The sequence below is a fragment of the Phalacrocorax aristotelis genome, chromosome 2, assembly GCF_949628215.1.
Source record: "Phalacrocorax aristotelis chromosome 2, bGulAri2.1, whole genome shotgun sequence".
Lineage (NCBI taxonomy): Eukaryota > Metazoa > Chordata > Aves > Suliformes > Phalacrocoracidae > Phalacrocorax > Phalacrocorax aristotelis.
This window is the reverse complement of record NC_134277.1, coordinates 162644014-162666430: the sequence shown is the minus strand read 5'-3', so window position 1 is coordinate 162666430 and position 22417 is coordinate 162644014. Positions and strand designations below refer to the sequence as shown.

At 42.3% G+C, this 22417-nt stretch overlaps 1 protein-coding gene across 3 annotated transcripts in view; it reads left to right on the top strand.

The window, feature by feature from the left end:
• COL22A1 (collagen type XXII alpha 1 chain) overlaps window positions 1–22417 on the top strand; it is a 262270-nt gene that overhangs the window by 12896 nt on the left and 226957 nt on the right. Inside the window, exon 1 of one of the 3 annotated variants that reach the window (XM_075085890.1) lies at window positions 4423–5638. The exons of the other annotated variants lie outside the window; for them this stretch is intronic. The gene's annotated coding sequence lies outside the window, so the exon portion shown is untranslated. Of the gene's footprint in view, window positions 1–4422; window positions 5639–22417 lie in introns of those variants that run through there. 3 annotated transcript variants of the gene reach the window in all.

Here is a 22417-nt window from a genome sequence, read left to right as displayed (position 1 = left end):
AATGATTTGTGTGAGTTATCATTGTTCTTAAAACTGTTTTAGATTAAATGGTATTTAGATGTAGATGGGGTTACCGATACAGGAATTAATTATATATGGCTCAAGTAGTTAATTAAAGAATGATCTTTCTAAAGACCAAGCAGCAAATGAGCAAAGTCTTTGCTCATGATGGTGGGGTTTTTTTCTATTTTTGTTGCTACTTCTCTTTAGCCTTTAAGATTTTATTTCAAAAAGTACTGTAAGATTAGTAGAAATTTTACTTGTTGTTAGATTAACTTTACAAGTCTTTCCACTAAACTGTGAGGATTCCATAATTCATGACTTTGTAACTTTCAGTACTGGATGAAGCACTGCATGCAGTGCTCATCAAATTGAAATTATTTATGAGTCAGGATTTGGGAATTAAAAATCCTGTAAATCACTAGTAACAACAATGTAAGATAACAACAAGTGAGACCAAAATAGCATAGTGTCATGATACACGTATCATATACAACCTATAACTAAACCGTGACGGAGCACACAATGCCTACTGCAACACAAGACAGCACATGTATCCTACTGCACAATTTTGTATTTTTCTTTCGTTGCTTTTAAGGGCTTTGGCTTAGAAAATTCTACACTGCAGGAAGGAAAAAAAAGAAAACATTTCCATGCTAGAGAGACTTTTTTTTAAGAGAGACCATTTGAATCTGCTTCATGCCTTGAAATGTAAGCCATTTGGGACTACAGCATATAATGTGTACAAGAGAATATATATAAAAATTTAAAAGGCACAGGAGTGCTCCCCAGTGATGTTATTCCTTGTTTCCTAGGAATTTATGAGTTGCCAACACACAGCTACTGATCTGAGCCTTGCCAGCACCAGAATTTCAGGTAATTTGTAAAAGAAACCTGTCAGAGCCCTGAGACACCATTAACCAGTCCGAAGAAAAAGCACTGCACAACTGCAGCAAAGTTACTGCAGAAAAAACCTGGCTGATGGTTATGGTCATATGGTTATATCTGTGATCAAACTAGTAGTTTCAGGCAGTGAAGGCACTGTGATTTGCAGACTGCGTAATTCCTGGTAGTGAACTATTGAGAAATACATCGCCACAAAACGTTTGGAAGTAATTTATATGGATTCAACTGTGGCTGGTCAAATTTACTGAAGAAGAAGGGACTGTGAGCTGTTCAAGCCACACACCATGTCTTGTGAGGAAATCCCTGCGCCACATTCACAGACTGAAAAGCTATTCTGGGGAAGCACTGTGGAATGATTACTGTTTCCTTCCACACCTGCTGAGGCATCCATTCCTAAGGATAAGATATCAGGCTACACAAACCTTCTCCCTGACCTGGTACAACCATCTTTTATATTCTTAACCCCAGGGTGAAAATGGAATTCAAAGTCTCACAATCAGAAAATATGGGAAAACTGAATTATGTATCCACGCATTGATGGTTGTTGTAGCCCCGTGAGCTGCTGCTTCAGAGCTGTTTCCAGTAGAAATCGTCACAAGACAGCATCTTGGATTCCCATCAACATATTCTTAAAAAAGTTTATGTTTCTCCCCAGATCACTGGAGACAAAATATCCGCAGAGGAATGAATTCCTTCCTGTTAATCACCTTGGTACAATGCAGAGGAGCAACAGCTTTAACAACTGAGCTTGCTTGAAGTATATTGACAGATGACTATTATACGCAGTAGCTGAAATACGAACCGCTGCAAAACATAAATGCATAGTAGGCCACTGTTAAAGAAAGAGTGAAGATATTAGGTTTTCTCCACTGTAGGAAACACTTATCTTCGATACACCTCTTGGTTTAATCTCTTACAGCTGATCAAGCTGATGTGCTGTTGAAACAATCCCTTTCCCGTTAGTGTCACCAAAGTCTTGGGAAGGTGAAGCTTCAGGGAGAAAACCACCAGCATCCCATAGACGTAACATTTTTACATTAGGTAAAGATAATATTTAATCAAATATTGGGTTGTAAAATCAACTGTCAGCATAGATCCTGTAGCACTCTATTATGGGAAAAAATTTGGTTTGCTGCTTTGGTCTAGAGTTGAGCAACCCACTATCCTCCTGTTCCGCTTGATGCAGTTTGTGAGTGCTGGAATGGGAACAATCTGAGACAGATGTTTCCTTTTCAGAGCTGTAGATGCATATGGAGAATTAGATACTGCATCTATTTTTTTGTAGACTAATGAAAGGCTGATTCTGATGGTAGAGCTGTGAATAAACCATGCTCCAGAAGCTGGCAGTGTTCAAGCAGGCTGTGGGTCCTCAAGAAATCTTTCACCTTCCTTCACTCCCTTACAGATCTTTGCTTTCTGAAAAAAAAATAATCTATGAACAGATTTTCTAATAACCTGTGCCTAAAATGCAATCCTGAAAAAAAACCTTAAACAGCCACACTATGAACACTAACTTCAAGTCCCAATTCAGTAAATAACTACCTAAGTGCTTTGCTGAATCAGGCTCTCACTTGTATCGAGGTAATGATCCCTGCAGGAAACCTGAAAGAAAACAGCAAAGGTGGTGATCCTTCTTCATCAGCAAAGTCTTTCTATACCCACACAGAAGTTAAGGAATGTGTTCCTCCCAAGGAAGGGAGCAACTGGTAGATGAAATAGGTTTCTTACAGGATAACATTATTATACCTTGGCAGTGACAGGGAGGAGACTGGGGTGAGTGAAAATAACATCTGTCACTGGGAAGAAGGTTTACAGAAAGCACTAGAGAGCTGCCACCCCAGCCATCTTATAGACCAGAAATCCTCTCCACGCTTAATCGCACGTGCATGCACCACAGGCTTTGGTACCTGAAACAAACTGAAGTGACTCCAGAGTCAAAAGATTTTTAGCTGTATGAATAAACTGGAGAAAGGGGCAGCGTGTACCGGCGAGCTTTATTTTGCTGTAGGTTATTACGCAGGGAGAAACCCCTTAGAGGTACACAGTGGCCCACTGACCTCCTGAGTGCTCCGGTGCCCTGGAGCACGTGGGGGTAGTTTGTGAGCACGGTGTGATCTGCCCTGCGTAACTCTGCTTCTTCCCACAGCGATTCGAGGCAAAGCCCCAGAGATCCTGATCGCAGGGGGAGCGGGGCCTTGCTCCTGTGTGCTGATTTACAGCGAGCACTTGCCAGACACAGGCAGGCACGTGGTGAGAGAGGCCAAATCAAAAAAGAGCATCTACTTCAGATCAGTCTCCCATCTCCCAGCAACTGCGACAGTAATCCTGAAATAATGTACTGTAAAGATTTATATTATTTATTTACAATTTTATTGTAAAAATTATTAGTTTAATAACATTTTTCCTGCCCAAACCATAGGAAATACGTGTGCCTATTTTAAAAATTGAAATTATAAACACACATGAACATATATATACGCACCTATATGAAGCTAATACCTTTAATCCCCAATAGATCTTGAAATATGGGCAGGAATAACTGAATTTGGCCAATTATTTTTCTTTGAAAAGCTGAAAACTTTGTAGAGAGGTATCTGCAGTGTTCCTTCAGCTTGAGGGTGAGCTATTACAGAACGGAAATCAATTTCTGCACCTGTTGGTACCATGTAGCAGACAGACCAGATAAAGCTATAATCTGCCACGGAAGCTGTGTTGGCATTCACGGAGCTGAGCAGCCTCAAGCCTGCTACATAAGGCCTCAATCCTGCACTGGGAAATTTCAGCAGATGCAAGAACATCTCCATAACCTGGTCTAGATCCTGGCTGACAGACCTGCTCTAGAAACAACTGCATTTACAGCCGTGCTGAACACCTTCATGGAAATGCAGGGTGACAACGATGGCCTGTGTATCCCCTGCGGCCCCCATTTGGGACCGGCAGTTTGGGACTGGGCTACTTTGTGAGCCTACAGCCCGCTCTGATGGACATCCATCCCCGATGAAAGAGTGGGGGACAGCTATCAAAACGCTGCTTAATGTGGAGAAGCTACTGTCTCTAATTCTCAGCAGTGTCTAATTTGCAACTCTGATGTGTGGCAGGGAGGAGACGGAGCGATGTGTCTGGAGGAGGGGTGAAGGACTAGTGGCTCCAGCAGACAAGCTGGAGTTGAAATTCAGGCAGAAATATCCCAGCCGAGGACTTTTTATTTAGACACTGAGCTCAGGGATGAGGTAAACGAAGGGGCCACCTGTTTGCTAAACCAGAAAGGGCATTTCTTCCCCACACTGCCTGGGGACACGTCTCCCTCCGGTTCCCCAGCCCCTCGCCGCGGGGGACATTTCTCTGCCCCTCCTCTTGGAGGGCAGGGGGCTTCAGGTTGCCCCACATGCCCCTTGGGTCGGCACCCCCAGCCTCCTTCTCTCAGACATCTCCCTCACTCCTCACACCTCTCACCCCCGGGCCCCTCAGCCCCTCAACCCCACGGCCCCCGGGGTCTCAGCTCCCGGATCCCTCAGCCCCGTCCCTCCCCACCCCTCCGTCCCCGTCCCGGGCCGCCCCCCCCCGCTCCCCCGCTCCAGGCCGGCGGGGGGGCCCGCAGCCCTTCCCGCCCAGCTCCTTCCCCTCCCCTCGGCTCCTTAAACCCCGCGGCCGCCTCGGCCCGGCCCCTCTCCCGCCTCGGCGCCCGGCCCGGGCCGGATCCCGCGCCCGTCCCGCCGCCAGGTCCCGCTGCCGCCCTGCCCTCCCTCCCGCCGGCCGCCTGCCCGCGCTGCTCGCTGCCCGTCCTTTCGCCCCCTCCCGCCCATCCTTCCTTTTCTTCCTTTCTCTTCTTTATCTTCTTTTATTTCCTTTCCTCCTTTCCTTTCCTGTCCTTCTTTCCTTCTTTTCTTTCCTTTCCTTCTCTTTCCTTCTTTCTCTCTTTTCTCTCTTTCTATCCCTTTCCTTTCTCTCTCTGCTCTCTCCTCTCTCCGCTCTCTCCTCTTCTTTTTTCCTTTGTCTCTTCCTTTCCTTTCCTTTCCTTTCCTTTCCTTTCCTTTCCTTTCCTTTCCTTTCCTTTCCTTTCCTTTCCTTTCCTTTCCTTTCCTTTCCTTTCCTTTCCTTTCCTTTCCTTTCCTTTCCTTTCCTTTCCTTTCCTTTCCTTTCCTTTCCTTTCCTTTCCTTTCCTTTCCTTTCCTTTCCTTTCCTTTCCTTTCCTTATTTCCTTTCTTCCTTTTTTTCCTTCTCTCTCTCCTCTCGCTTTCTTTCCCTCTTATTGTCTTCTCTAATCTTTCTTTTCCTTTTTTCTTTTTCTTCCTTTCTCCATTTTTTCTTCCTTTCTGTTCTTTCTCTTTCTTTCACCCATTCTCTTCTTCCTCCCCTTCTTCCTCTTCTTCTTCCTCTTCTTTTCTTCTTCCTCTTCTTTTCTTCTTCCTCTTCTTTTCTTCTTCTTTTTCCTTCTTTCCTCCCCTTGGTTTCCCAGCCAGGGTGGGGGTGGGTGGGCAGAAGATGCAGCATTTTGCCCGTCCCCACTCTGTCACCAGCACTTCTCTGTGAGCACGTGTGTGCACAGGGGGTGTTTGGGGGGGGCGAGTGCCTGTGTGTCCGTGTCTGTGTCCGTGTGTCCCTGTGTCCACTTCTGCCTCTGCACGCCCACCGCCACGACAGGTCCCTGCCTGGGCTGACAACTCTGCAAAGCGCACCTTAGCTGCCTGCTGAGGCACCAGTTACCACTTGGAGTGGTGCTGTGTTTGTGCAGGTAAGAGGACATTTTGGGGTTTACAAGCCTGGCACCTGGGGCACTGTGACTCTGAACACAACCTTTGCTTTGTCCTTTTCATTTTCCCTTGCACAGGGAGGCAGCTCAAGTTCAGAAGAATTTTTTTTTTTTAAAGTATACAGGCATGCAGGAACAGGATCTGTCTCTTGAAAAGAAAATCCCTGAGGAACTGTGTAACAGTATTCTTAAGCTGGGTTGGTTTATTTTCCTTTAGTCGAAAAAGTTTTCAGACCACCGACTGCTACGTGAGTCTGTCCTCTGAGCTTGGGTCTGGTTCAGCCCTTGAGTTGTGATTAGTGGATGCAAAGTGCCTTCACTGCAGATGATAAAGCAGAGGCTGAGGACTGGGTAATGCTCTCGCTGAGGAAAGCCACTGAAAAAGTTCAGAGCTGACAGGAGGTTTATAGATGTCAAGATTACATTATAGTTACTCTTTTTAGGGTAGGTTCTCCTAATCATATATACCTGGGGGTTTTGATGTCCTAACACCTTCTTGTGTTCTGTCTGTGTGACACTTCAGTTTCTATCAGTGTGTGGGAATACCATGCTGCGTTAACAGGATGATGTTTTCTTCAGTCCGTATTTATTACAAATGTGCTATGCATTACTTTCTGGCTGTAGCCTCTAAGTCTTCCTCTAAGCTGCCTAATTCAGCAGTTCCTTTGCTTCTGTATTTTTACATAGCTAGTGTTCTTAAAAAGTGTATTGACTGCTTCACAGCTGACACTTCACAGGCATTAGTATGCATGCGGTGCTGTGCCTGTTTGCACGTATTTTGATTAAGATCTTAAAATAACGCAGCCCATCTGTGCGGTGTGGACACTAATGGAATAATTCTCAGGAAGATGCACCTGCAAAATCTATCTATGTAACTGTGTGCTTAATTTCCACCCAGGATTACTCTAGATGCGTGCCTAAATCCCCTCTTTTTCTTTCACAAATACCTGATTAGACGTCTGATTTCAGGGAGTTTGTATAAATACTGCAGAATAAATACTAATTAATAAAATAGTAAGGGCAGTTTCTCAGATCTCAGATAGGTAAGGCAGGTGAATGCAAGGTTTATTCTACTTCAAAAGCTCCATGACTGCATTTAGTAGTTTCTACTGAAGTTTCAATCCTTCTACCAACTGTCACACATATTTCCCAGCATGATGATGCTATTCCGAATATATAAAGACTATGCTCTTTGTCCGCAGCTGGGAAAGTGCTCTGAAGTAACTTCCAATAAGACATATCAAGTACATGAAGATGTATATTAGAATTTACATAGGTAAAGTGTTGATGGAATATTATTGCAAAAGAAAGTTCTTAGTATTGCAGAATCACTGTGTATCTTCAATAAGCGTGTTGTGTTGCTGTTGTTTCTAATAAGAGGCGGTGTGCTGTTTTGGGATCCTTTCTGGTGAAACCGAGGCTTGGAGAAGTTAAGAGTCCCATTCTGAACTTAGCAATGGGCTGCCCACCAACTGACGAATGTCATCTGGTTTTGGGTAGAATTATTCCAAGTAACTTGCAGAAGGGCACTTCTCAACACTTTGCAAAGCAAAGGGAAGAAACCAGGTCTTCTGACTTACCGAACAGCAGACGGTGCTGCTGCTCTCTCCTGGGATCAGTTTGGGGCCAAATCTTGCTTGTTTTATCAGTGCAAACGGTATTCTCTCTAGTCTGAGTGACTGTCTCTCAAATTTGAGTGAGACCAATACCATGAATGAGAAGAGGCTTTGGACTGGAACAGTACATCTGATGGGAGACTTATTGTGGGGGAAGTATCAGTATGACTCATGAATGTGACTCATGTTAGTATGGTGGAAGAACAAGGTCCCCAATGGGGACCTGACGGAGGAAGAATTAGGTGGAAGAATTAGTTTGTTTCTGTGGTCTGTGGGAAGCTTTTTGTGAGCTCAGAGACCCAGACAATGTGTGGGTGAGTGTCCCTGAAGCACCTATACATACACAGAAGTCTTTTCTTACTTCTGCTGACATTTTATACAGGTTTAGGGCAAACATCTTTGCTGCATGCCGGAACTAGCTTTTGATTCTGGAGATTATGATACTGAAAATAATTGGAATAAAAGAACACTTTTATTTCCAGCATGTGATAACTTTCTTGCTAAAATATGTTTCTGAGATTTGCTCAGTAATTATCTTGGCTTCAAAGGATATTTCAATTTGTCATACTGCAACACTTTATTCTAAAACCTGTTTTGATTAATCTCTGCTGGCTGATTGCAATTCCTCCCCTTTAAAATCCATTCTTAAACTCTTTCCCTTTCTCATAATGAGGAGCAAAACCGTTAAGAAAAAAACCTGCATTATATCAACGTCTTGTCTGTACCATCATACCTGAATAATACAGGTGATATTGGGCTATTTCAGCTGTTCAGGCAATGCCAAATTCCCCATTCTTTCTCAGATAAACTTTAATATGTGTTGTCTTCCATGACACTGAAATATCCCCTTCCACCCTTTCCAACTCTGTGTTCCCTAGCAAGGAAGAGGTAGCAGGGCATTTCTGCCTTTACAACTAGCTTTTTACAGAGGAGCCATTCCTGCAGGTCTTTCTTTGGTCAAATGAGTCTAAAGACAGGCATGCTGGACCCTTATTGAATCATAGAATCATTAAGGTTGGAAAAGACCTCGAGGATCATGAAGTCCCACCATCAACCCCACACTACCATGTCTCCTAAACCATGCCCTGAAGTGCCACATCTACAGATCTTTTAAATATCTCCAGGGATGGTGACTCCACCACCTCTCTGGGCAGCCTGTTCCAATGCCTGACCACTATTTCTGTAAACACATTTTTCCTAATACCCAATCTAAACCTCACCTGATGCAGCTTGAGGCCATTTCCTCTTGTCTTATCACTGGTAACTTGGGAGAAGAGACCAACCCCCACCTCACTACAACCTCCTTTCAGGGGGTTGCAGAGAGTGATGAGGTCTCCCCTCAGCCTCCTCTTCTCCAGGCTAAACCACCCCAGTTCCCTCAGCCACTCCTCATAAGGCTTGCTCTCTGTTGGGTGCCACTCACTTTGTATTAGGCATTACCAGCCGTTACGAAGATGTCTTGGAGCATGGGAGCTCAGGTTTTGGGAATGAGGAAAGAGGGAGACAGCATCTACAGAAGTCACGAAACTGTAACTGAGGAATTGGAAACATATTTTGAAATTCTTGTAGCAAATGTAGGTGGAACAGGAAAAGAACAGGAAAATTAACAAATTGGAAACTATCTAGACATATTTGGACACAAGCTCACTCTGCTAATTTCCTCCATCATATACGCCATTTTACTTGGTGTTTTCCTTATGGCTTGTTCCAGTTGCTGCTGAAGGTTCTGTGATCCCCTTCAATGGAAGTTGCATCAGGCTTCTGAAACTGGCCCGAGGAAAGCTCAGCTCACGTGACTGTCCTAGCCCAGTTAGCAGAGCCAAGCAGAGCCATGTATTTTGCAGAAAGAGAGAGAAGCTTCTGCAAAGATTTTGCTTTTGGGAGTCTTCATGTCTTAAGCCTTGAAGTGGTCTGCTCAAGCTGCACTCAGACTTACTTTCTCCTTGGCAAGCAATTATAAGATCTTGTGAGGTAATAAATCATAACATTTATTTTATAGTTTTCTGTTTCAAATTTTGTTTAAAAAACACTGCTAGGTTTTGGGGTGTATTTCAGGGGATAGGAGGTGTTAGTCCTAATGATCTTGATTTATAAATTACATCAAGGGTCAGTAAATTGCAGATTAAATTGAGTTTTTTTTGCCTCAACATTACAGCTAAAAAGTCCACTGGATATAGACAGGGGCCACATACAGTGGATGTTGCTCTGGCTCAGCCTTTAGACTGAATCTCTGCACAGCTGTTTCATGTGGGGGAATGAGGCCCTGGGAACCCTGATGTACCCTGGTGTGGCTTTGAAACCATGAAGAGTAAGGAAGCTGTAGAATGGGGCAGGCAGACCCCCCTTTCTGTCCAAGACATGTGCATGAACTTACTGAGCTTCCAGCCCACTTCTATTACTCTTGCAGTGTGTCTGTACTCCAGTTATTGAGAAATGTGAACAAAAATGACACGGTCTTCTATTCAGAGATCGTAATGCAACACTGAGAATGCTACAACCCTTGTTGTCCATCTCAGGTCTTTTCCTTTCCTTTGTACGATTTCTATGGCACTTGCTGGTGCTGGCTGCCATGGGGGCTGTGACCAGCAATTACAAACCCCAGGCTGACATCCCCAGCAGTGGAGCTTGGCCAGGGGTGTAGGGAGGGGAATGTGCACTGATTTCTTCTCCCCACTCTACTGATGTCCAGCTCCACTGACTAGGCTGAAATATTTAATCATGTGAATATGATCTGCAAAACAGGACCTGCAGTTCTGGTTGAGGAAAAAGTTGTTTATTCATTCCTAGTCTGAATATAAGGGTGGGAGAAGTATGATAATATTTATTTTTCACCATCACTAAAAGTTCTATGAAGATTAAATAGCTGATGCTTCAACTAGCAAGGCAGAAGTATGCACGCGTTATTATTGCCTTGAGAAAACTGTTTCAGGAATGGCAGTAGGTGGGTAGATGGTGGGCATATCACCTGCTAGGGACTAGTGGTATAGATCAGAGATTTAATCTGGAGTGGGGAAAAAAGAAACAACCCACTTCTGTAATAAACATTATTGATATACAACAGATATGTTGCTTCCTGTTCCTTAGTGGAAAATTAATTTCACATCACAGGTGATGCAAGTAGTGAGATAGCTTTTGTGCTGCTAGAAACAACCTAAAAACCCCCGGAGTTTCTTTGCTTGGGAGACTGAAAGTGTGCTGGACTGCCGTTCTTTATTATATTGAGGCTTTCATGGCAAATACCTATCTTTGTGTACAGCACACAAACAAGAGCCTGAGATTTCTGGAAGTATTTTGACCTTAAAAGACCTTTTCCTGTAAAACAGTATAAATAGTCTTTAAAAACCTCCCATACTTCCCTGGTATGGAGGAAATTTAGCAATAAAGAGAGGGCAGGTGCCCATGAGTCCTGGCACTTTCTTGCGTACCTTTGCACTACAGAAGCAGCAAAGCAGCCGGTCCTGAGAGCCCATTGAAGAATCACGAATCCCACACCAGGGCAGATGTGGCTGCACAGCTGCCCAAAAAGTGCAAAACCTGGGTCTGATCTGGTTACACGTCACAAAGCTTCTCCAAGCTGTGTTAGCCTTGACAATTCATTAGGAATGAATGAAATTGAGTTATGGGTCATATTTTGCAAGTGCTGTCAGTCCTGATTATGCAGTTGTCTAGATTTCCTTTGCTCAGGGAGTACTGCTATCACAGAGCTTATGTACTATGCAGTAGGTGTAAGCTATCCTTCCCCAGCTTATCAGAGTCTATTTACTTTGCATTGATTCAGTTCCTTAGAAATTAATCTTTGATTCTTTGCAAAATAGAAGGATCCCTCGAGTTCGGTTTAAGCAACTGGATTTGATTATTGTTATGTCCTGAATATTGATTCTTAAGTGATTTTAATAAGAGATGCCAAAACTACAATATTTCTTATCATATTTGAGGGGAAGTTTAAACCATTGACAATTTTAAATATTTTTGGACTTGAGCTCTTTGATCTAAGCTTAGGCAACACTTATTTGCAGTTTGACTGCTTATTACCCAAGTGCAATTTTCGCAGTGCTGTTTGCTTAACCACACTGAATTATGTGCCTATTGGCAGCAGCCAGGTATTTCTTTCCAGAGAAACCAGGTTTAATATTGATTGTCATAAGAAGGATTATTCTGCATATCAATTGCAACGATTTTCTTTGAGCTGGAAATTTTAGAGCTGGAGGTACCAGGGGGATTTCGGTTCATTCCACATTTAGTATAAAACTAATTAGCCCTTGTATGACAGAACTTCAGTAATTCCAATTTCATCAGCAGATAAAGGCTACAAATATCTGCATGGACTGTCTTGATCTCCACTGCAGTTCTTAGAAATGAAACAACAGCCGGTACCCATTTCAAAGCACTTCTTGTACTGGGCATCCCTGCAACTTTTTGTCTGTTTCTGTGGTAGGACACAGTTTTTCTCCACATTAAGTGAAATATCCTAATGAAACAATAGGGTAGGAATGCAAAGGAGCTCATGGTTTTCAGCCCATTGTAGTACTTGAGAAGAGAAGGGTGCTCAGTGCTGATCTTTGCAAAATGTATCAGAAAATCTTCAGCAAACCCCATGGGCTAGATCTAGGTCAGGCACAGTGGTTTTAACTCCTGACTGGGAAACAAATTTGGTACCTGCTAAAAGGCAGCAAGACTCAGCCCTTCTTGTAGCACCTGAAATTCATCTGGTCCTGTGTGAGTGCTGGCAAAGCCCAAATCTGCCTCATCTACATGATCTGCTGTACCACAGTCTGAACACGGGACCCGAGGATCCACTTCTGCAATGGCCGGTGACTTCACATTCCTGCAGCAGGAAGAAAAAAAAAATCATTCATTTTGTAAAGGACAACACTTTAGCATAGGTAATAAAACTGTCCAGTTGCTCTGGGAGGCTGGGCAGGAGGGAATCGCTCATTCCTAACAGATGGGTTGTCAACCTTTGTTGAAGTCTGACATTCCATAAGCCACCTTGTGCTTGAGTTGTTTCAAACCAATTTCCCCTGGCCTGCTTTGCTGTTTAATTATGGTACCACCTCTAGAGTATTTCTGAGAGTGGTTTTTATGTTTTCTGGAGGCTTTTCTTAATTATACGGGTAAGTACTTTTATGACTGATACCTGAAATTAAATCAGTTTACAAGTGGGCTTATTTTAGCTTCTTTCTTTGCCATCCCTTGGGGTTATTACTCAGTGCATTTTCTGTTCTTTTTTTCAATCAAGTTATTTGTGCATTTCTGAATACTTTCTTCTTTTTAATTCACTGTTCTGTCTTTTTATTGCCGCCTTCAACTTTTTTTCCTTTTCAGTTGATACCTCTATTGTCATATTTTCTTCCCTTAGCATCCTTTTCACTTCCGTTAGCAGCTGTTCCCAGACTATGGGCCATGACCCCAGGAAGGCTGTGGCAGTTATGAGTGGGCTATAAAATTAAGTTGCTAATTTTAGCTGTGACAATACAGGGAAGTCAGAGAAATGCTGCTTTCCAGGACACCATTTGACTGAGCTGTATCCTTATGTAAAGAGAGATCGCCTTTCCTTCAGCAGTTTCTGAGCTAAGACTGGTAACATCATGCAGCGAAACAGATAAAGCACAAAGTACCCTTATGCCGGATTCCATGGGTATGATAAAAAACTTAAAACTATTTACGCTTACTTAAATTTCTCCTCATTTCCATCTCTGTTTTTGCTCCCCGTCTCTCTCACAGAGAGTATTTTTGGAGGTAATAACCCATAAGGTAGGTCCTATCCAGACGAGGAAGCCACAGAGGGAGCTTGCAGGTACACTGAGTTTAGGGGAGTCTGTCCACCTGGTTGGAGGAGCTGCTGGCAGCTTTGTAGGTCTTCAGGATTCATAAGGAAAAAATCAAACTAGAACAAGAAAAAAACCCACCAGACATTAGCAGGAACAATTCCGTGTTAACCAGTGTCACTTCTTCCCTTAGCTATGTGCCTTTGTCCTGTTGTTCATTATTGACTTGAAGTTTCATCATATCATGGGCTGAATTCCCTTAAATAATTGCCATGACACGTGGCATGGACAGGCAATGGCTGTGCCACTAGTTTATGTGGCATTTAACCTTTCTTGGGTCTTCTGCCTTGAGCAGACAGGCTGAGTACGTACCTCACTTAGTTTTAGGTGTCTGTTGGAGGGTGTCCTGCTCAGCCAGACACCCCTCGCTGAAGTTAGGGATGGCGTAGAAAAATAGGAGGTTTTGCAAGATGATTCATCTGACCTGTTTGAAGTGTATTACTCCCTAGAAGTGTCTGTTCCTCTCTATGGATTATAAAGGCCCTGTAGGTGGTTTACTCAGATATAGACAGCTACTCTGTAAATCTCTGTATTTGGTCAGATTAATCCCCATAATTTCAATAAAGCCTCAGTGCATCGCTCGGCAGAGTTACCTAGCAGGACTGCATTCCCCACAGGCTGGCTGAGGGAGCCCATCGCTGTTGACCAACATGCAGTGTCATCTCTCTCTCTATAAATTAGCACTGCAGAGAAGTTTTGTATTGATTAAAACTATATCAGAGCAGTTTAGGTGAGCAGGAGGATCTGGAATAGCTGTAGCATGGTGATGTGACAATTTTATCCCAGGTATCAGATTTAGGATCTTGCAGGAGATACACGGTGTGACAGTAATGTCATGTAGCTAAGTGCTCCGTCATGTTTAGATGATATAGGAAGTATTAGGCTGTTGGACTGCAGATTATCTTAAGAAAGCTCTTCCTTCTCTCCTCCAGGGCCCATGCAGGAGGAGGGATTACATTGCCTTGGGGAATACTAACCTTTGGGTTGGTTTAGTTGCCTCCTGTAGCCAATTTAAGACAATAAGGACATGAAGACAGTGTTTCTCTTGCATTGAAATCAGCCAGCAAAAATAATTGTTGGAACATGGTGACAATTTTCTGTGAAACAGACATTGATGTGAATGATCATTTCACTTATTCCTGTTATAAATGGGATAATGTCTGTTAATTCTGTTTTGTCATTAAAAGGCTCCACTAAGCATGGATTTTTCCACTGTCAGTCCTACACTGTCTGCAGAAATTGGTCTTTATCTATGAAGTCTCTCAATTAAATTACAGTATTATGAATACTCTTGACCCGTGCCTAGGTGGGAGGATCCATGCCATTGTGCGTACAGCCTTTCTGCCTCATTACCAGCTCTTCTTGTTTAGCTAGCTTCTTTGTTGGATCAGATTATGAGTGCTAATCCTTCCTCTGTTTTGTGACGTGATGCTGTGCTGGATGGCAGCAAAGCCAACAGGAGAGTTTGTCTCCTTTAATGCTCTCCTTAAGAATGGGATGGGTGAGGCGTCTATTAATTCCCTTTGATTGGCTCTGTACTTACAGGTTTTGTGAAATCCTGTCTATTAGATTGTAAACTCTTTTGGCACAGGGATAAACCAGGAAACACTGGTAAACAGGGCACCCTCTGCTCCTGTCCCAGCAGAGATAATGTGGGAGAGGGGGGCTTTCCTTCTGATGCAAGACTTTGACTGCTGGACTGAGCTTAATTCCAGCTCTGTCACAGTAACCTTATGCAAAACAAGTAATTCAGTGTCCAAGTCCCCTGTGTAAATAACTGGCATTTTAAAGGGAAGGTAACAAGTGAATAACCTGTTATAATGCTTTTCTCATCCCTCCAGGACATGTTTCTAATTCAGTTTGTAACAGAGACTTTCTGGGAGATGACCCTGATGGAAGACTTGGGGCATGGTGGCATCTCAAAGATCAGATGAGGGAGCATTTTATTTTAGGACTTTGAAAGGCTCAATCAGGGTAGAGAAACTTGGAGGAGTTACCATGGGTAAATCATGGACAACTCTGTAGGGCAGAGGCTGACACTGAACTGTTCCCCTGCCAAAATTCCCCAAGGTGCTGTAACAGGGACCGTCACTGAAACAAGATCTGGGGTGAGGATACACGCAGTTATGCTTCAGGAGGCTTAAGCAGGCTAAAAGAAGATTTGGGGAATGGATTTGTCCAACCTACCCCTGTTTGTCCCACCATCTGCCTGTGTTGTTTATTCATTGACTAACTCCCCTTTCTTCCTGAAAAGCTCTGGCTCGGTAGCTTCTTATGTTTCTTGGGAGCTGTGACAATGCCAAGAGCACCACCCAGACTCCTGGGTGGTAGATGAGTGACCGGGAGGTCTGGTAGGTTTTACATGAGGTTTCATGAGGTCTGTTGTCTTACTGAGTTTTAAAGAGTCAGTTATTACCTGTTCATGCTTTTGGCATTGCTGCTGTTTCAAATGTGTTGCCTGCTGCCAAGAGCAAGTCTTCTTTCTAGGCATCTGGATGATTATTGGGCTTGCTTTATCTTTTAATGGATGCATATTGAAGCAGCACATTCCTTTGGTCCTAGGAGTTGTGCAATCTTGTGTTTTACTGGAGATGGTCCTTTTCAGCTCATGGTATATCACAAAAGACAAGCTTCTTGCCTTTCTGGGGAATTCAAACTGAATCACAGAAGACTATCGATTTCAGCCCCTGGAATATAAAATCACTTTGTTATGTACCCCAAAAATTGAAAAGAATGGGAATTAAAAGCTAAAATTTGTAAAAGGGCATTGTGAAGTATTAGGAACAGGGGCAAATTTTCAAAAGGTTGTGCTATTATTTTCTAGAAGAAAGGAGAAATAGGGTAGCTATGTCTTATTAAACTAAAAATATTAGCCTGATACTTGAAGGAGAATAAAAAAATCTTCCTTCAATGATTCCACTGAAGTGGAAGTTTTAAGATGGATTTGAAAAGGCAAGCTGCTTTCTTTGGTGACCATATAAAAGTAATGGTGTGCGTCTCTCTTTCAGTGCCTGCTTGTATGCCATAGGGTATGGGACCCCAAGTCCCAAACTTTTAATGAGAGAAGTTGGTGATGAATCTAAGTAGCTTTTCTGGATGGGTGGGAACTTACGGATTCCTCAGGGATTGCTTTATATCCAACCTGTATTTAAGCCACAGGTGTCCCCTTCTCCATCCAGGTTCTTTTATTGCATCACCTGCATTCGGGGAAAGGCCTCTGATCTTGTTCACGCTAACGCTTCCTTAGACAGTAAAAATCAATTCTTTGGGATATGGTTTAAACGATGTCTGAACAGAATGGGAAATAGAGTTAGGAAAATTAATGCAACCCCTCCCTTAGGTTTAATGCTTTCTGGGAATAAATCTGTAAAGTCTAAGGAGGGCTCTGTCACTACCAATAGTTATCTGTGATTTAAGGTTTCAACAGTGTGTTTGGTGTTATACAGACTTAAGTGGAAAATCACTTCCAATTTATTGAGGCTTCTACCACGGTGTCTTTATTTAGGGGCAGAGTCTGTCATTCCAATAAAAATTATGGAGTGTTTTAATCTGCTAAGAGGTATGCTGAGATACCAGTGGGATTGTCTGAACATTGATCTTTTTGCAAGCGGTATTACTAAATCAGCAGAGCTAGGAAAGACTGTAGTAGTTTCTGAATCACATAATTCAGGGTGTGGTATTTAAAGAAAAAGATAATTGTCTGCACTGGCTTCCACTGACTTGAGAAGTTCAGTAGGAACACTTGACGTACTGAAAATACATAACTTTTGAAATATATAACTTTTTTAATGCTTTCAATAATTGTCAAAATCTGTACGTTTAAAATTTTGACTTAAATATTTTGAAAAATTTGTATATGACAAGTTACAAAAAAATAATGCACTCGGGCTGCTCTGTACAGCAAAAGCAGGTGGCAGAGAACATTCCTGGCAATAACCTCGCTAGGCAATTGCATCAGGAAAGGCTTGAAATCACAGACTAGAAGCCACTGACCTCTGATTGACAGGCAGCAATCTGAATTCAATGAGTATCTGCAAATGCTGGTGCATTCCCTGGCACATGAGCACCGATACTGGGACCAGCACAGAGACTGGTGTATCTGTCTGCAGTCGAAAGGGGTGTGAAGAAGTTGCCCACGTGTTGTTGTGGGGCAGGCAGGAGGCGAGGGGAGCCGTTGCCCAAGCAGTAATCATGGGAGGCACCACAGCAGGGGTAGCCCTTCGTTACCATCCTCCTCTGTGTTTGTGGTGGCTGTGAGGCTACTTTGGTCCCTGGGAGGGGTAGAGTAGATCCCAAGTTCTGGCCACATCCTGCCTGTCCCTGCCTGTTTACTTGCCGGGCTGTAGCCTGCAAGAAAGGCGTTCCTCTGCCGCAGGACAGAGCTCAGAAATAAGGTGGGTCTTAACACGGCTGAGAGCCACGTGGTGGGAAAAACACTTTCCCCTCCTCTCATTCTTTTCCTAAAATGAGAAATGGGATAATATAATCCAGTCCTAGATGAAATCTTTGCATTTTCCCTAGAAATGTTCCCTTCACTGCAAGATTCACACTATGCAAAGGCAATGCTCCTATTTATAACTTGTGGCTGAAGAGAAGTCTCTCATTAAGTAGAAGAGTCGTCTTAGAGTAACTGTTGAATGGATTTAAATGCTTTGGTAACATATTTAAAGAGCTTGTCCTCCGCAGAAAGGTGGGTCAGCCTCATAACCAGGGTCTGTGTGGCTTTATTCATACTTTGCACTTGTGTAATTCCACAGGGGATTGGGGTTTTTCTTTTGTTGTTGTTGTTGTTGGTTTTCTTTTCAGTTTTCTTTTTGATTTGTACTAATACATGGAGTTGCAGCTGCATATCAGGATGGAGCCAGGCACTGAGATACCACAGATTTGCTGCTGCGAAAACATAATTGATTCCTGCTATTTGGAATCTGATGAAACTGCAATGTGTTGAATACTTAGTCTGTACTTGCGTGATCTTTCCAATAACTCATGTTCCTTTGAAGTAATTTCATTTTCCTGACTTTCCTGTTCTTGAATTGTTTCCAGTGAAACTGAGTCCTCCCGGTGTAATTCATAGGCAGGAGTCACAAAGCTGACACTCTTGTACGTTGGTATGTGGGGAAGAAATCTTTTTGCCTCTAGGATGTTATTAGGAACAAGATGACAACTTGTGAATATTTTCCAGGTATCATAATGCTTTAATATATTGGGATGTTGAATAACATTGGTGATACCATCACAGCAATGTGTGAGAGAAGAACTAGCATTCCTGTTACACTGAATTGCAGCTGTCTTTGTTCTAGCTTAAGGTGGACATCAAAAGCCTTAATGCTGAGACCTGTATTATAGCTTTCAACACTCTTTTTTGTCTTTTAGAGCTTTCAGCCTTACAGGGATTTTACCTACAAAGTACACAAAAACAGGGAAAACACTGGTCTCATGGCTATCCAGTGGCATTTCTGTGGATATAATTGAATGCTTTATAAAAGTAATGGACTAGCTTTTATAAAAACACATCCCAAAGCAAAGCTTTTAGAAGAAATCTAATGGTAGGCTATGAAGGATTTTTTTGTGGGTTTTGTTTTGTTTTTCGTGGTGATCTTTTCATAATTAGTGAAGTCACGGGCACGTTAGACAAGCTGCTACACGTGAATAAATGAACCAATACGTCAAAGTAGTGGAGTGGTGTAGGAAAACAAGAAGCAGTCTATTGTCAGTGAGAAGAGGCTTGTGGGGTGAGAGAGCGGATATGCTTTGCAATTTGCTCTGACAAACATTTTTCCACATACTTCAGAAGTGGAAGGTCTGCACGAAGACTGAAAACCTGCATTATGCTTTCAATCTTTTCTCTATTTCATACACCTCAGAGGGAAATAAAATTCTGTCTTCCCACAGGGTAAACCAAATGTGAAGTGCTAGCATAATTCCCATTCAGGCTTGAGAGTCAAAGCTATTGTTCATGCAGATGGAAGCACCAGAGAGAAGAGTTAAGCCTACAGCAGTCCTCTGCTCAGATGGTTGATTTGAAGAATACAGGAAGCCACGAGCACTCTCGTCTGGTCTCACACAGCTCTTTCAAGGGGGGTAAAATCCCTTTCAAAAGATAAATGTCAAACATGGCTATTGTACTGCATGATGCCAATCATATAGAGAAGACCATACCGGGGAAAGGCGTAATTTATGTAAGATGAACAAAGTATAGTGGCTCTCCAAGGCTTTCATATCCAAAGTAGTATTGAAGTTTTGCTGCTTTACAGGGCTTGCTAGTAAGTAAACGTAGCAAGACCTGAATTATCATACAGTAAATATTTCTCCAGATCTAAAAATTTAGGATTCTTAAAAATTATTTCTTTCCCCATTCTCTTCATAGTGTTTTGGGACTTATATCAGTTATTGCTTTAAGTGTAATTCTCCTCGGATGCCCGATTTGCCTGAGAGATGTAAGTGTTTGTGCCGGCATGGTGTTTCGCTGGAAATGAAAGTCACAGTTCAGCAGTTCAGATTTAAGCCTGTTGAATTTTGGAGAGAAAATTCCTTCCCTGAATTTGGGGGTCACCTCAGCAACTCACATGCCACGCATGCCAAGTGGAAGTGGAAGGGTGGAAGCTGCATGGAGAGCAGGATTGCACTGAAAGGCCTGAAAGTTAGGTATGTAAATAATGGCTGAAAAATGGGCTTTCTTAAGTAGCTTTAAAAAACGTTTGCTAGTGAAAATACAGGGAGTGCAGTTGCTATAGCTACCAGCAGGGTTTTTGGAGAAGTTCTTGAGGTACTTACTGTTTAGTTGTACACAAATGCATAGTTTTTCTCAGGCTGAAGATTCAGCATCACCTTGTATTTGGATTCTCTCCTAAAGCATTTAAGCTGCCACTGGTCAGCAGCAGCAGCAGTGTTTAGAGTTTTGAAGAGAGTAGAAAAAGGCAAGGTGCTATGCTGATCTTGAGAATGCTTTTTTTTTTCCTCTTTACTGCACAACTGATGCATTGCTAGTGTAGCTGAGCTGGTGTGTTACTTCATGTCTTGTTTGTTTGTCTGTTTGGGTTCTTTTTAGGATAAGGAATAGATAATAACATTGTGAGGTTTCATGTTTACTTTAGTAGGGGGAAAAAAATCAAATTCTTTAATTATTAACCACTAGCGTAGCAACTCGTCTGGGCCCTAGAAGCCAGAGAAAAGCTTCAGATTAAAACATGACACTGCAAACAGAAGATGAATGCATTCATTCTAGAGATCAAGTACATCAGGCGATGGTAACTGAGCACTTGAAAAACTTTCTACTTCTGGTGCGGGGATATTCTGTCTCATAAATCAAGACCGATGGCTCTCTGGAGCAGGAAAAGTACTGCAACTTTTGAACAAGAAATAGATGAGATACTGGTATTATTAAGAATAATTTTGGACTTATATTGGCCAGGAGGTCAGACTGTACATAATTGTTCCTCTCATCTGTAATAACCTGTAAGTAAGATTTGTTCCCTGAATGCATCAACATGAATATGAAAAACTTTCATACATTAAATTAGGTCTTATATATATCCATGGAAAACGAGTTTTACCTAACAAAGAATAAGCTGTCAGTCTTGCTAGCTAAGACAAAACAGCGAAACAAGCACAATCCCATCATCCTTTTTTTTTTTAATTGGCAACAGGTAGATTAAACCAGTTAGTCTTCAGAGAACTGTGTTTGAAATATTTGCTTATCTGTATGTGGAGTAAATTGTGCACCTTCGTCCAGCATGGCAGTTTATTAGTACTTTGGCATCAAAAGGAAAGCAAAGTACCTGCTTGCTGCTCAGTGGGGCAGGAAAACTAGTGACAAAAAAGATGTCGAAAAGGCCAAGGTACTCAGTGCCTTTTTGTAACCTTTATTTTACCGGCGAGAACCGTCTCCTGGCCTCTAGGTCCCAGAGCCTACCTGAAGAGTCAGTGAGAGCAAAGCATTACCAGCTGGCATTTAGGGCAGCAGAACATCAGGGCTGACTTCATCCAATTCAGTTTATGGAAACAGAAAACTCAGGCTGAAGTGTAACTCTTTAGGCAATCCGCGATTCCATGAATGCCCCATAGATTTAGTTCCTATATCCATTATAATTACGCAGAAATTGGACTAATCCTGCACAGGATGTTCTTAAGCTCTCTTTGTGTAACCTACTGTAAAAGTTCAAAAAGACATTGCTTTTCCTAACTCCATTTTGGTCCTTCTACCCAAACCTGCTTTTCTAAGACAATTTAATCATTCAGGAAGGGTATCTGCTTAGAAATCTAGATGTGCTTCTTCTGTTCCCCATTAGACAAAGACTTTATACTCAAGTCTTTTCACCCTCTGCCTCTGAACCTGCTAAATACCATCTGTTAGCTGTTGCTGATTTTGGCTGACTTTCTTATGTCTCCTTGACCAGATAGACATCTGTTGAAATACCAATATCTGTTGAATTATCAGTATCAAATCCTAGCTGTTTTTCTAGGCTCCCTTTATTGCATCTGAAGAAAAGAAACACTTCTTGTGAGTAGTTCATTTATTATGCTCATCCTCCTTAGAAAGAGATAAAATCAATCTGGCTATGGATTTTTTTCTCTTTTTCTTTTATTTTTTTTCCCCCATGAACTGGAAAGGGGACCCATCCTGAGGAGCTCAGGTATAAAACCACATACAATGTTAGTTAGACACCTACAGTCTAGACATAAATGAGATAAATCCCAGCCAAAGCTCTGCAACGTCCTAGGAAATAGCCTCGTGTGAGACAGTATCTTAAATTCGTTTTTAAAGTCCAGAAATGCACAGATGTAATTTGATTTAAGTTCTAGCACTGCTGTCTAAGTGGGTATCTTTTTTTCGTTTCTACAATTTTTCCATGTCTTTTCCACCAAAATTTCCAATTTGCATTTGCTATTTTTTTCCTAGTAACTACTGTATGTCCTGCCATCTGATCCTGGCTCTCTCATTTTCAGTTATCTCTGTTTTCAAGAAAATACTGCTTTCCTGATGTCATCACACAGCCCTTGGCCATCTACCTGAACAGAGCACATGGGTAGATAGAGTATCATAAAAGACCTGTACCTAAAGATCAATACCCTGTTCCTGAAATAACAATTCAGTCTGCAAGGTTGTTACCAGTTTTGGAAGTAATGGGAACTTTGAAAATTTTTGAGTTCTCATCCATTTGAAAATATCCTCCCTCCAACTATCATATAAAATCTTTGGTATTTACTATTACTTACCTAATATCTCTCTCTTCTTCTAAGATGCAAATTCAGGATATTAAGGAAAGGGAAGTGAGTTTTTACATTTTAGGTCTTTTTGAGGCAGTTTGGTATCACAC